This window comes from Bactrocera neohumeralis, unplaced genomic scaffold (assembly GCF_024586455.1).
Source record: "Bactrocera neohumeralis isolate Rockhampton unplaced genomic scaffold, APGP_CSIRO_Bneo_wtdbg2-racon-allhic-juicebox.fasta_v2 cluster10, whole genome shotgun sequence".
Classification (NCBI taxonomy): Eukaryota; Metazoa; Arthropoda; class Insecta; order Diptera; family Tephritidae; genus Bactrocera; species Bactrocera neohumeralis.
This window is the reverse complement of record NW_026089623.1, coordinates 15,273,351-15,286,049: the sequence shown is the minus strand read 5'-3', so window position 1 is coordinate 15,286,049 and position 12,699 is coordinate 15,273,351. Positions and strand designations below refer to the sequence as shown.

The window sequence follows — 12,699 nt, the reverse complement described above, 5'->3', positions numbered from 1 at the left end:
TCCAGAGTTATTTTTTTCCTGCATTTGAGTTTTTTTTTTATTTATTTTTATTGTTTTCAATCGTTTGGGATACGGTAACACTTTCTATTTGACAACACGGAACACATATTGTTATTGTGCGTGTAATATTTATGTAAAATATAAAATGCTTATTTTAAGCAAATATCTGAATAATAAATATAAAATAAATATGTAGAAATATTGTAGTGAAGTGTAAGTGTATAAAAAGTGCTTAATTTGAAAAAAAAAGTTACCATAAATCGAGAAATTGCTTAATTAAATTTGCGAAATTTTCAAATTTAAACGCAAATATCTCGAAAACTATAAGTTTGCGGCGGCTATAATTATATATTTTCTTTTTTTAGATGCTTTTTATTGATATTCTAAGAATACAAAACATAAATAATATAAGAAAAAAAATTAAATTACAAAATAATTAAAAAAAAATATATATACCGCTAGAGGGCTAGACAGCTGACGTGTTTATTTTTATCGCTCGTCAAAATACAAATAATAGTATTGTTTAATTAATTTAACGTTGTTAATTTATAGTGTGCTAAGTGTTAAATAACATTACAAGCCGCCAGTAAATCAATCTAATTATTAAATCGTAGTATTATTAACTAATCAATATGCCTCCTAAAAAACAAAACGTGACTGTACACACGTGCAGCACCTGCTCTCTAAATATTAAGGAAAATCAAGCAAGTCTTATGTGTGCATCCTGTCGTACATGGGTACATCTTAAATGTACCACCTTGTCAACAAAAGAATTCAACGAGATCGCTCGCATCACTAAAAAGAATGGTCCCACATGGAAATGTGATTCCTGCAAAAGTGAGGTTAGCATAATTATTCCTGAGGATGCAGTTGATACCTCGGACGATGACACGGTAGCAATGAATAAAATTAATGACTTGTTTGAAAAGAAACTTCAATCCCTTGCAGTCTCTTGCAGACAGCTTTGCAGCCAAATTTGATCGTTTCAAGACATCTATGGAAGGTAATGTGGCTAGCATCAGAGACGAGGTGAATAAAATTGCTAAGCAAAATAACACATTAACTGACAAGTGTACTCGTCTTAATAACAGGATTGCATTAGTGGAGGAAAAACTCAAGTCTCATCCTGATTTGTCTGTATCCACTGAGGATATTATTGCTGAACTGGCTGAACGGGAAAAACGCCAATCAAATGTAATAGCCATGAATGTGGCTGAATCAATAAAAGTCGATGGTCAAGATCGTTTGGAGGAAGATAGAACAAAAGTCCTCGCAGCACTACCACCCAGTCTCGCTAGCAACACAATGAATTTTAGAATACGGCGACTTGGTCGTCCGTTAGCTGGCCGTACACGGCCGTTACTCAGTGAAACACCAACACCAGATGATGCGTTAACTATTCTCAAATGGAAATCAACAGCTGAAGCAGAAGGACCTCAGATTACCTTCAAGTCTGACTTAACACTTCTTAAAAACCTAAGAGCTGAACTTGACGCCATAATAAAGGGTGGTGATTTAACAAAAACCATTAAATATATCAATTTCATTCCTAAGATCGTTACTAAGAATTTTCGCCCGCTCACCAAGAAGAACCCATCCAACAGCGCTGATAATTAATTATCAGAAAGTGAGGGGACTGAGAACAAAACTAAACAGGTTCCTAACATCGTCGTCAGCCAATAACACTTAAGTATTTTGTATCACCGAGTCTTGGCTCCATCCAGCTGTACTAGATGGTGAAATTATAGATAATACTTATTCAATTTACAGGAAAGATAGAAACCCTTCAACCAGTGGGTATATACGTGGCGGAGGAGTATTTATAGCAATAAAACGCTCATTTCAATCTGAGCTCATCACAACTCCTGACAATAGTTTGGAGCAAGTATTTATTAAGGTTAAGTGCAATACTTTAGATATAATAATCGGATGTGTTTATCTGCCATCACAGTCAACACATGAAGTTTATAACACTCATCTTCACCAAATATCTTACCTGAGAGAAAAATTTAAAAATGCCAAGCTCGTTGTCATAGGTGATTACAACTTTCCCCGCCTTGACTGTGAAAACTTACTATATGAGGTCTATGCATCGCTGGGATGCACACAATTCAACGACATTCTAAATGAACATCAAGGATTGCTGGACCTCTGTTTCTCCAATTTTGATGTCAGCATTCAAAATACCCAGTCCATCACGTCTTTAGAGAAATATCACCCAGCTCTAGAAGTCACAATAGACATATTACCTGGTTTTAGCCAGCTAATATACCATCGTTATCATTTAAAAAAGCGGACTACGCAAGTCTAAACACATTTTTCTTAACGACCGATTGGTCACAGTTATACAGTCATGAATCTCTAGACGATAAAGTCAATTATTTGTACAAGATAATCAAAGATGGTATCTCGCTCCACGTACCAGTCTATATAAATAAGCTAAGTAATTATCCATGTTGGTTCTCAACTGAATTAATTCGCAAAGTCAGGCTAAAAAAGGCAGCTCATTCAATATATAAAAACAAAGAATCCAGTCAGACCTATAAAAAATTTAGCCAACTCAGACGCGAATGCAAAGAACTCAGTGTGAGGAAGTCAGCAACTTATTCGCTGCTTTCTTTAAAAGTGTATATCAGACAGAGGTACAGCAGCCAGGATTTGTCCCTACACGCGACTTTAGATAACTTAGAGGTAACCACTGACAATGTCTTTAGATCAATTTCATCATTAAATCCTAAAAAAAGGTGCGGGACCTGATGGGATCCCCCCTGGAATACGGCTCAGTTGTTTGGTCTCCATATACAGATATTCTGATCAGTAGAGTTGAGAAAGTCCAGAGAAAAATGTGTAAGATATTAATTTATCATCATGCCCAGCCAACGCGGAACATCTCTATGGAGGAAATCTGCTGTCAGTACAAAATTAATAGTCTTAGGCCGTCAAATTGCTGATCTGGCCTTTTTCTATAAAGTGGTGAATGGACTCATTGATGCACCTGAGATCAACAGTAGTTTCGAATTTGCACCTGTAAATTTAACACTAAGACGCAAACGTCTGCTTAAAATCACTAAATCCACTAAAAACTATGTTGTGAATGGACCGCTCAATCGCATTGCAAACCTTGTCAACTCGCTACATAACGACCTGGATTTCTATGGAGGAACATATAGTAACTTCATCACAGCCACGAAGAACAAGCTACTCAACTATCATTGATTAATCAAACTTGAATTTTATAACTAATATTATTACCCTTGTCTTGTTGTATTTTCCCTTATATTAAATATTAATTATTCAAATGTATATTGCCGATTGGCGTTGGTTTAATTAAATAAATAAATAAATAAATAAAAAAGTGCAGGTAGAAGTAGAGACGATGAAACAAAGGTTTGTCCTGGTGTGCAGGATATAAATCCTTCCCGTGACCTAAAATTAAAATTTATGCGAAATCCGTGAAGGGTAAAAGTGTAGTTATCGAAACGTTTTTGAAAAAAAAACGAATATTTTTACAAAATGGCGTAGGTTTTAAAAAAAAGTTTCGTATTTTCCGTTTTTTGTGGTTCGGATTTTTTTAAAAATAAAAAAAATATATATATATTTGAGCAATTCACAGCCTGTCGTAAAGCATCGTAAAATTATAAAAAAACAAGTGTAAAAATTATAATTTTACGATGCTTTACGACAGGTTGTGAATTGAACAATTATTTAAGAAAGCTCTGTGTAAAATTTCATGTGAATCGGTTGAGTAGAACTTGAGATATCATGCACACCGTTTCTAGAATAGTTATGAGAAAAACGAGTTTAAAGTTTGAGAACTAGTCGCGCGCAGTCGGAGTCGGAGTCACAAAATAAGCTGTATCTCGGAAAATAATTTGAATTTCGAAAAATCCTCTTAGGAACATATACTATAAAAATATGAAAAAAAAACGATTTTTTCGATTTTCTAAACCAGAATACCCCCTTATTATTATACTACATTTTCAAAACAAGGTGCTAAGAGACATTGTAAATGCTCCTTGGTACTGCAGAAACGCTGAAATTCATCGAGACCTAAGGGTGAATACCGTCGCCGAATAAATAAGGAGTCAGGCAGGTGCCCACTACAAAAGGCTTTATGCACATGAAAGTAACATAAAGGAGTTAATTATATACCATATATGTATGAATATTATTATTAATTTATATGTAATTTGTTTTTAAGTTATTCAAATCAAACTGCTGGTTAGTTTTTTGGGAAAACTTTAGTATACCCAGAATTTCGTGAATAACCTATAGTTTGTGAGATATACTATATGCGTTTAAATTTGTATCTGTATAAGGAAAAAGTGTTCACAACTCAAAACAATTATAGCTTGAAAAATCTTGAAAAGTATTTTTTATTATAGTTAATATAGAAAAAAGAATCCAGCGAAAATACAAACAAAGAAAAATCTTTGAAAATCTTACATATTTGGTGTTTAAGATGTGGCAACGCTCGTTTTCCTCATAATTGTAAACAATCTAACCTTTTCAACGATGAGTGTGCTAAGTGATTTTTAAATTAATAAAATTAGGTTAAATATAACAAAATAAAAGTGAAATATAAACTTATTTCAATGTTTAGAGTGTATATTTAAATATACGGTGAAAAATGTGAAAAGATTTAGTGAAACATTGTGAAATACTAAGTGTTATTAATACAAATTTTTGAATTTTTAATCGGGAATATTTTGAAAAATATATGAGTTAGGAACTTTATTTTTGAATATTCCTACTCAGGAGAAGCTCCCCTATCACTACATACCCCGGATAGAGGAGGTAACTTATTTTCAACATTTAACTTCTGTTGAATTATTTTTGCTCACGGAATAACAAAAGTGTTGCATTCTCACTAATAATCAGTGCTACCTTACGTTCATAGTTTGTGAGATATACTATAAGCGTTTAAATTTGTATCTGTATATATAAATAAAACAAATAATACCCCAGTGACAGGAAATACACAAGTATAACACATTAGTTATCCGCATAGAATTCTTACTGCGCTTCAAAATATTAACCCTCGGTCGGGCGTGCTCAGTTCTTTTGCGCTGAACTCCCTTTTGGTTTGGCGGTCTTCGGCCGCGCTTAAAAACATATCCCTGGCCGATCCAACACCCGGATTTATCAAGATAATGAGAATTCTGAAAGATTTTACATTACTCATCACACGATAATGAATTTAGTTATGACGTCATAATCTTTTCTTTTCTTATATTTATTCCATTACAAAATATGGTACACTAATTTTTTGCTTGTTTAGTTTTATATAGAATTAAAGTTCTTGCACTATTTGATATAAAATAAATCGTCTATCAGCACATACCCCATTTATATCGGAATTGGGCACAATTCCGATTTCTTTGGCGCCGCGATTTGAAGGTACAGTTGGAAATAGGAAGTCCTCCTGATTAAAAAATATATAGGGTTATAGGTACCGCAAACGCTTAGTTTACGAGATATTCGACCTTAAAAATTCCCAAAATCGAACATTTCAACAAGCTATTTTACCACATTAAACTCACTTTACATTCACATTTTTCACTTCAAATTAATTAAATGAAACTATATACTTTTAAATAAATCCACATTTTACACTTTTAACAGTTTTTTTTTTACCGAAGAAATCTTTATTTGAAAAATTACATTTTACATACGTAGTGAACATCATGTGTGTGATAACAATTACGACGAAATGGAGCGCTGCCATGTTATAATAAGGAAACTCGCTGAAACTCCTTTTTTCCCAAAAATTCCTCTATCCATTCATATGGATTTGTTCTTTATTTAATTGGGTCGGCTTTAGTATACCATCCCACGATTTCAAGGTTAAAAGTGGTATGGTTAGATTGGGCTGATGCTCCAGATTAAGAAAATATATAATTATAGCCGCCGCAAACTTATAGTTTTCGAGATATATGCATTTAAAGTTGAAAATTTCGCAAATTTAATTTGGCAATTTCTCAATTTATAGTAACTTTTTCTTTTCATATTATGCACTTTTTATACACTTACACTTCACTACAATATTTCTACATATTTATTTTTTATTAATATTATAGATATTTGCTTAAAATAACCATTTTATATTTTACATAAATATTATTACACGCACAATAACAATAAGTGTTCCGTGTTGTCAAACAATAAGTATTGCCATATCTACACATTTATCAAACGAATAAAAAATCGGTTTATACGCCAAATACATAAATCATTATCCCTTTTCTTGCTATATGATGAGTAAAAATCAAAAAAGGAGTTTTACTCGAAAAAAAACCTGGAACACCCTGGTGTTGGCACACCCCGGTGTTGGATCGGCCAGGGTTATTTTTTTGAAGTGCGGCCGAAGGCCGCCAACGCAAAAGGAAGTTGTACTCAAAAAAAGCTGACACACCCAGGTGTTGGATCGGCCAGGGTTATTTTTTTTTTTTGAAGCGCGGCAGAAGGCCGGCAACGCAAAAAAGAGTTTTACTCGAAAAAAACTTGACACACCCTGGTGTTGGATCGGCCAGGGTTATGGTTTTTATAGGATGTTGATTCTCGTATTTGGGGTATAATCAGTTTACTCTATTTCTTTTAAATATTTTACAAATGATGTCGATAAGGTAACACTGATTATATGACAGTTTGTAATTCATTTGTTATTCTTAAATAATCAAATTCAACAACAATTTAAATGTTTATTAAAAGCTATTTTTGCACTATATTATATAAAATAAATGTGTGCAAATGAATAAGTGATGTGTTAGCGTATATAAAAGTGAAAAATAGAAGTGCAAAATTAATTTTATATATCGAAAATATGTAATTAAAATATTGCAAATTTTCAACTTAAAACGCGAATAACTCGAAAACTATAAGCTTCCTGCGGCTATAACCATATATATTCGTGATCTGGAGAATCTCCTCTATCCGACCAATTTATTCCCGAAATCCTGGGATATTATATAAAATAAATATGTTAAAGTTACTATTTGGTTTGGTTTGGTTAAAGTCTCTCTAGAATCCTCACATAAAATGAGACATTGTCTACTTTTCCGGAAGAGAAATTGTGAAAAATATTTTGTTTTCTATTTCAATAATTAATTTTTTAAGTCATTTTGACAGAATATTTCGAAGAGCTTTTGTGTAAAAGCTTTTAGCAAAGTTTGTTACCTTTTTTTTAGCTGTGTTTATACAAATACCACAATGAAACATCATAGTATTGTTACCAGCAAAATACTACATTGCTCATATAGTATTTTGCTGGTATTTGGTGACACACATATGGTATTTGTACCATATATGGTATTGTTACTACATGTCTGCCTCAGGTATAAAGTTTCCCCATTTAATTTACTAAACAAATAAGAAATATTATATAGTAATATTATATATGTATATTGTCACCTTATATACAAAACAGCGTATTATCAAAAATAAAGGGGAATGTTTAGTTTAGTATCTCATTTTGAAGAGGTTTTGCGCAAAGGGGGAGGGGGCTGGGGGCTTGGTACCCCCCTCATTTGAAAGGTAATGAATGGAGCTTTTGAATAATAGCACCCTTCCCCCCCTAGGACCACGGGGGGCTCCAGGGCAGCCTCCTGAAAATGGTGTAAAATCGCAGTTTTTCCATACAATTTTCACTAATTATTATAAAATGTATGTATTTTTACGCATAGAGTGACTCTATGTTTATTATTTTTATTATTTCAATGAATTAAAGTGGAAATCCACTTTATTTAAATAATAAAAACACTGAAAATTAAAAACCGATACATATACAGGTAATACCAAGATAACCCAACCAACCATTTATACAAGACCCTGAAAAGTGGGCAATATATTACGTCCATATAACGAAAATTTTGAATAAAAAATCGCGCGATTTTCAGTATAATATATTACATTGAAACAAGCGCCGCAGGCGAAAATTTGGAATAAAAAATCGCGCGATTTTTTATTCAAAATTTTCAGTATAATATATTACATTGAAACAAGCGCCGCAGGCGAAAATTTGGAATAAAAAATCGCGCGATTTTTTATTCCAAATTTTCGTTATATGGACGTATTTTGTTAATACTTTCAACCTTCGATCCGAAACGAGTCCTATGTAAAGTAACCCAAATGTATATAAGACCTACCATTTTGATTCGTTGGGTTATTACTGTCTTCCTTTTGTGCTTATTTTCTTCGTCGTTTGACAGTTCAAATTCAGTAATTTGCTTACATTTAAAGGAACAGTATAACACGTAATTTAAAGCTGTTTTATTTATTAAATTGTACATAAAATTGCAAATTAAAATTCATAATTTATCATTAATTCAATTAAATATATTTCAAAGAATGTATGTGTGTTAAATTGGTTAAATTTTTTGCAAGCAGTGCAACAAAAACTTCAAAAGAAGAGAGGCATTGTTTGAGCAAATGTGAAAATGTGCGTTTTTTGCTTACTTATATCTAAAAAACAAATTAACATTTAACAATAAATTTACATTTAAACCAAAGTTTAATTCATTGGCTATCCGTGCTATATAAATTTAAAAAAATCCGTGCACGCATTTAAGAGGAATAAGCAATGAAAATGAGATACTAAAGTAAACCCAACCCAAAATAAATGGAAAGCGCTAACAGATATAATAAACAAAATTTAACCATTTTATAACGAAAACTCAAATTTTGTTTCAATATCAGTGCAAGATAACCAAAAAATATAACCACTTTGAAACGAAACTCAATATATTTTTTTTTATTTTAACGCAGAAAAAAGTACTATGCGAAAGTACTTCAGTCACCCCGGGTATTCGCTCGACCAGGGTTATTTTTTAAAAGCGCGGGCGAAGGCGGCCAAAGCAGAAAGGAGTACTACGCAAAAGTACTTCAGTATAGTTAATATAGAAAAAAGAATCACGCGAAAAAACAAACAAAGAAAAATTGTTAAAAATCCTACATATTTGCTGTTTAAGATGTCGCAAGGCTCGTTTCCCTCATAACTATAAACAATCAAACCTTTTCAACGATGACTGTGCTAAGTGAAGTTTAAATTAATAAATTTAGGTAAAATAAAGCAAAATAAAAGTGAACTTATTTCAATGTTTAGAGTGTATATTTAAATATACAGAGTGCAAAACGTGAAAAAATTTATTGTAACATAGAGAAATACCATGTGTTATTAGTGCAAATTTTTGAACATTTAATCGTGAATATTTTAAAAAATAAAAGTAATTTTTATATTTTTGGATATTTCTTGGGTTGGGTTTACTTTATTTTATCATTTTCACTGCTTATTCCTCTTAAATGCGTGCACGGATTTTTTTAAATTTATATAGCACGGATAGCCAATGAATTAAACTTTGGTTTAAATATAAATTTATTGTTAAAAGTTAATTTGTTTTTTAGATATAAGTAAGCAAAAAACGCACATTTTCACATTTGCTCAAACAATGGCTCTCTTCTTTTGAAGTTTTTGTTGCACTGCTTGCAAAAAATTTAACCAATTTAACACACATACATTCTTTGCAAAATATTTCATTGAATTAATGATAAATTATGAATTTTAAGTTGCAATTTTATGTACAATTTAATAAATAAAACAGCTTTCAATTACGTGTTATACTGTTCCTTGAAATGTAAGCAAAATTACTGAATATGAACTGTCAAACGACGAAGAAAATAAGCACAAAAGGAAGACAGTAATAACCCAACCAATCAAAATGGTAGGTCTTATATACATTTGGGTTACTTTACATAGGACTCGTTTCGGATCGAAGGTTGAAAGTATTAACAGAATACGTCCATATAACGAAAATTTGGAATAAAAAACCTGCGGCGCTTGTTTCAATGTAATATATCATACTGAAAATATAATGAAAATTTTGAATAAAAAATCGCGCGATTTTTTATTCCAAATTTTCGCCTGCGGCGCTTGTTTCAATGTAATATATTATAATGAAAATCGCGCGATTTTTTATTCAAAATTTTCGTTATATAGACGTAATATATTGCCCACTTTTCAGGGTTTTGTATAAATGGTTGGTTGGGTTATCTTGGTATTACCGATACATATACAATTTTTAATTTTCAGTGTTTTTATTATTTAAATAAATTGGATTTCCACTTTAATGCATTGAAATAATAAAAATAATAAACATAGAGTCACTCTATGCGTAAAAATACCTACATTTTATAATAATTTGTGAAAATTGTATGGAAAAACTGCGATTTTACACCATTTTCAGGAGGCTGCCCTAGAGCCCCCCGTAGTCCTAGAGGGGGAAGGGTGGTATTATTCAAAAGCTCCATTCAATACCTTTCAAATGAGGGGGGTAGCCAGCCCCCTCCCCCTTTGCGCAAAACCTCTTCAAAATGATATACTAAACTAAACATTTCCCTATTTCTTCTGTGGAGAAGCTCCCCTATCCGCACATATATACGGAATTTTTTTTTTACCCCTCCGCCAAAGTAATCGGAATCGTGCCCGGAATTGTGCTGCAACTCTATATATATATATATATGTATATACTTGATCTGAGATGCTATCCTAGACCACAGCCCCGAGGTGTTTGTAGTTTTTTGTTTCGAACAACATTCGACCATGTTTCAAAAATAAAATACCCTGGTCGGACCAACCTAGACGTTTTCAGTCCTTTCGCGTTGAACTTCTTTTAGCGTGGCGACCTTCTGAAAGATTTTACACTACTCACTACACGATAAAGAATTTTATATTGACGGTATATTTTTTTTTAATTTTTTATTCGTTTACAAAATATTGTAACACTTCGTTTTTGCTTGGTTGTAACCATTTTCGTAACTTATGAATAAATGGCTTTCAAAGAAAGCTAAATATGGAATTGAAGTTACTTTTTAAGAACAAAACAAATGGGTAGAACTGAACTATGGAAAAGTTAGTAGATATAACACTAAAAATATATGTATGTGCAAAATTCATTATAAATAACAGGAACACGCACTTGAAATAGCTGAAAATTTGAACTTTAAATGCAAATATGTCAAAAACTTATAGTGAGCGTCTACTATATGTACTTATATATTTTTTTAATCCTTATCCGTAGATACCCATATACCCGAAATCGGGCGATGCTATTCTAAAGTCCAGCCCCGAATAATCATGTTTTTGTTTATTTTCATTCCTTTTACAACGTATAGTAAGACTCTTTTTGATTGCTTGGTACCATTTTATTGTATGAAAAAATTTCACCCATTAATTTTTCTATAATTCTCTGCTGACCTTGACAACGACTTCTATACCCTATAGTTCAAAAAAAAAATTAAATTATACTGACAAGAAAAAGCATTCAAAGTTCTTAATGATGGTATTCTCAAATACCATTGCAATTTCCCATTTTCATATTTTAGAAGTTATTTATGTATTTATTATTGTAATATATAATTCTGTAGTATTAATATAAGCAAATACTTTTATAACATAAGATGGACTACTAAACAGATCAAATCTTTCATCAGATCAAAGCATATAAGGCATGTATATTATCGTTTTAAAATTCACCATTAAACAATTTCGTATATAAATTGATACATCATTAGTGATATTCCATTGTAAAACACACCTTGCACTTTTTTTCATTGTTTACCCCCTTACACTATTAAGATCAACGTTCACTAACGATCAACTTAGGATGTCGTCGGCCCACACAAGTTTTCTATTTTTACTTAAAATAAAAAAGTTCGTGTGCATCTATGAACTCTTCACATACTTAGCAAAATGGCGACTTTTCTACCAGCTTCACAAAAAAATTACTACACATACGACAATAAATATAATCGATTTTGAGTAAAATGAAATTTTTCTGATAGACAGATAATCGATACATTTCAAACCTGCCAATATTACTATCAGTCTCTGCAAGCCATAGTTTAACTCACACTTCCATCGTAGCAGAATTTAAGTCGCCTTTTGTTTTCTGTTTATATCCACAGTGTTATTAAAACAATAGTAAACGTGACATAGAAAAACTCGTCCAAAAATAGAATGAAAAATATCAGTAACATAGAAAAATTACGCCCTTTAATTTGCTAATATTTGAAAATTATTTGCGAAAATCTCGAAAACATTTCTCATTATTATTAAAACAATAGTAAACGAGACATAGAAAAACTCATCCAAAAATAGAATGAAAAATATCAGTGTGGCATTCAACCACAAAATTCATATAACATTGAAAAATTACGCCCTTTAATTTGCTAATATTTGAAAATTATATGCGAAAATCTCGAAAACATTTCTCCTGACATATAGTATGTAGTGTTATATCCCTGACAGACGATAGCGCTAAATTGCATTAGCGGGATTAATTTGCATTATCTTGCAAATTTAACCCATGTTAATGCGAACTAGTAATGCACAAAAATTACGTGTATTTAGCTGAATTTACTAAATTTGATTAAGCACCAATGCCCAAAAATTACCAGTTTTTGCTATTGTTTGACAGATGTCGCTTGAAATCTGCCGCCTTCTTTGCGTTTAAAGCAACAGATGTAAACAGTTTTTATATTGCTAATTAAATTATGTGCAACTATAGTTAAGTTGTAGAAAGTTAACAACGCACAGTTTGCTATCCATTTTTCCAGTATTCCTAACTTTTTCGCACACTTTTTTCGCGTTACAATCAAGTATTGCGTTTAATTGCTCTTTATTTTTAAAGTAATTAATAATAATAA

General features: G+C 31.8%; 1 protein-coding gene across 6 annotated transcripts in view; it reads right to left on the bottom strand.

Annotated features, from left to right (window-relative positions):
* LOC126765275 (cAMP-dependent protein kinase catalytic subunit 1) overlaps nt 1-11,842 on the bottom strand; it is a 79,415-nt gene extending 67,573 nt beyond the window's left edge. For 3 of the 6 annotated variants that reach the window (XM_050482984.1, XM_050482989.1, XM_050482983.1), the window contains exon 1: nt 11,589-11,788. The gene's annotated coding sequence lies outside the window, so the exon portion shown is untranslated. Of the gene's footprint in view, nt 1-11,588 lie in introns of all 6 variants that reach the window. The other 3 variants (XM_050482986.1, XM_050482985.1, XM_050482987.1) reach the window with 3 other exon arrangements.
* Between the last annotated feature and the right edge of the window lie 857 nt (nt 11,843-12,699).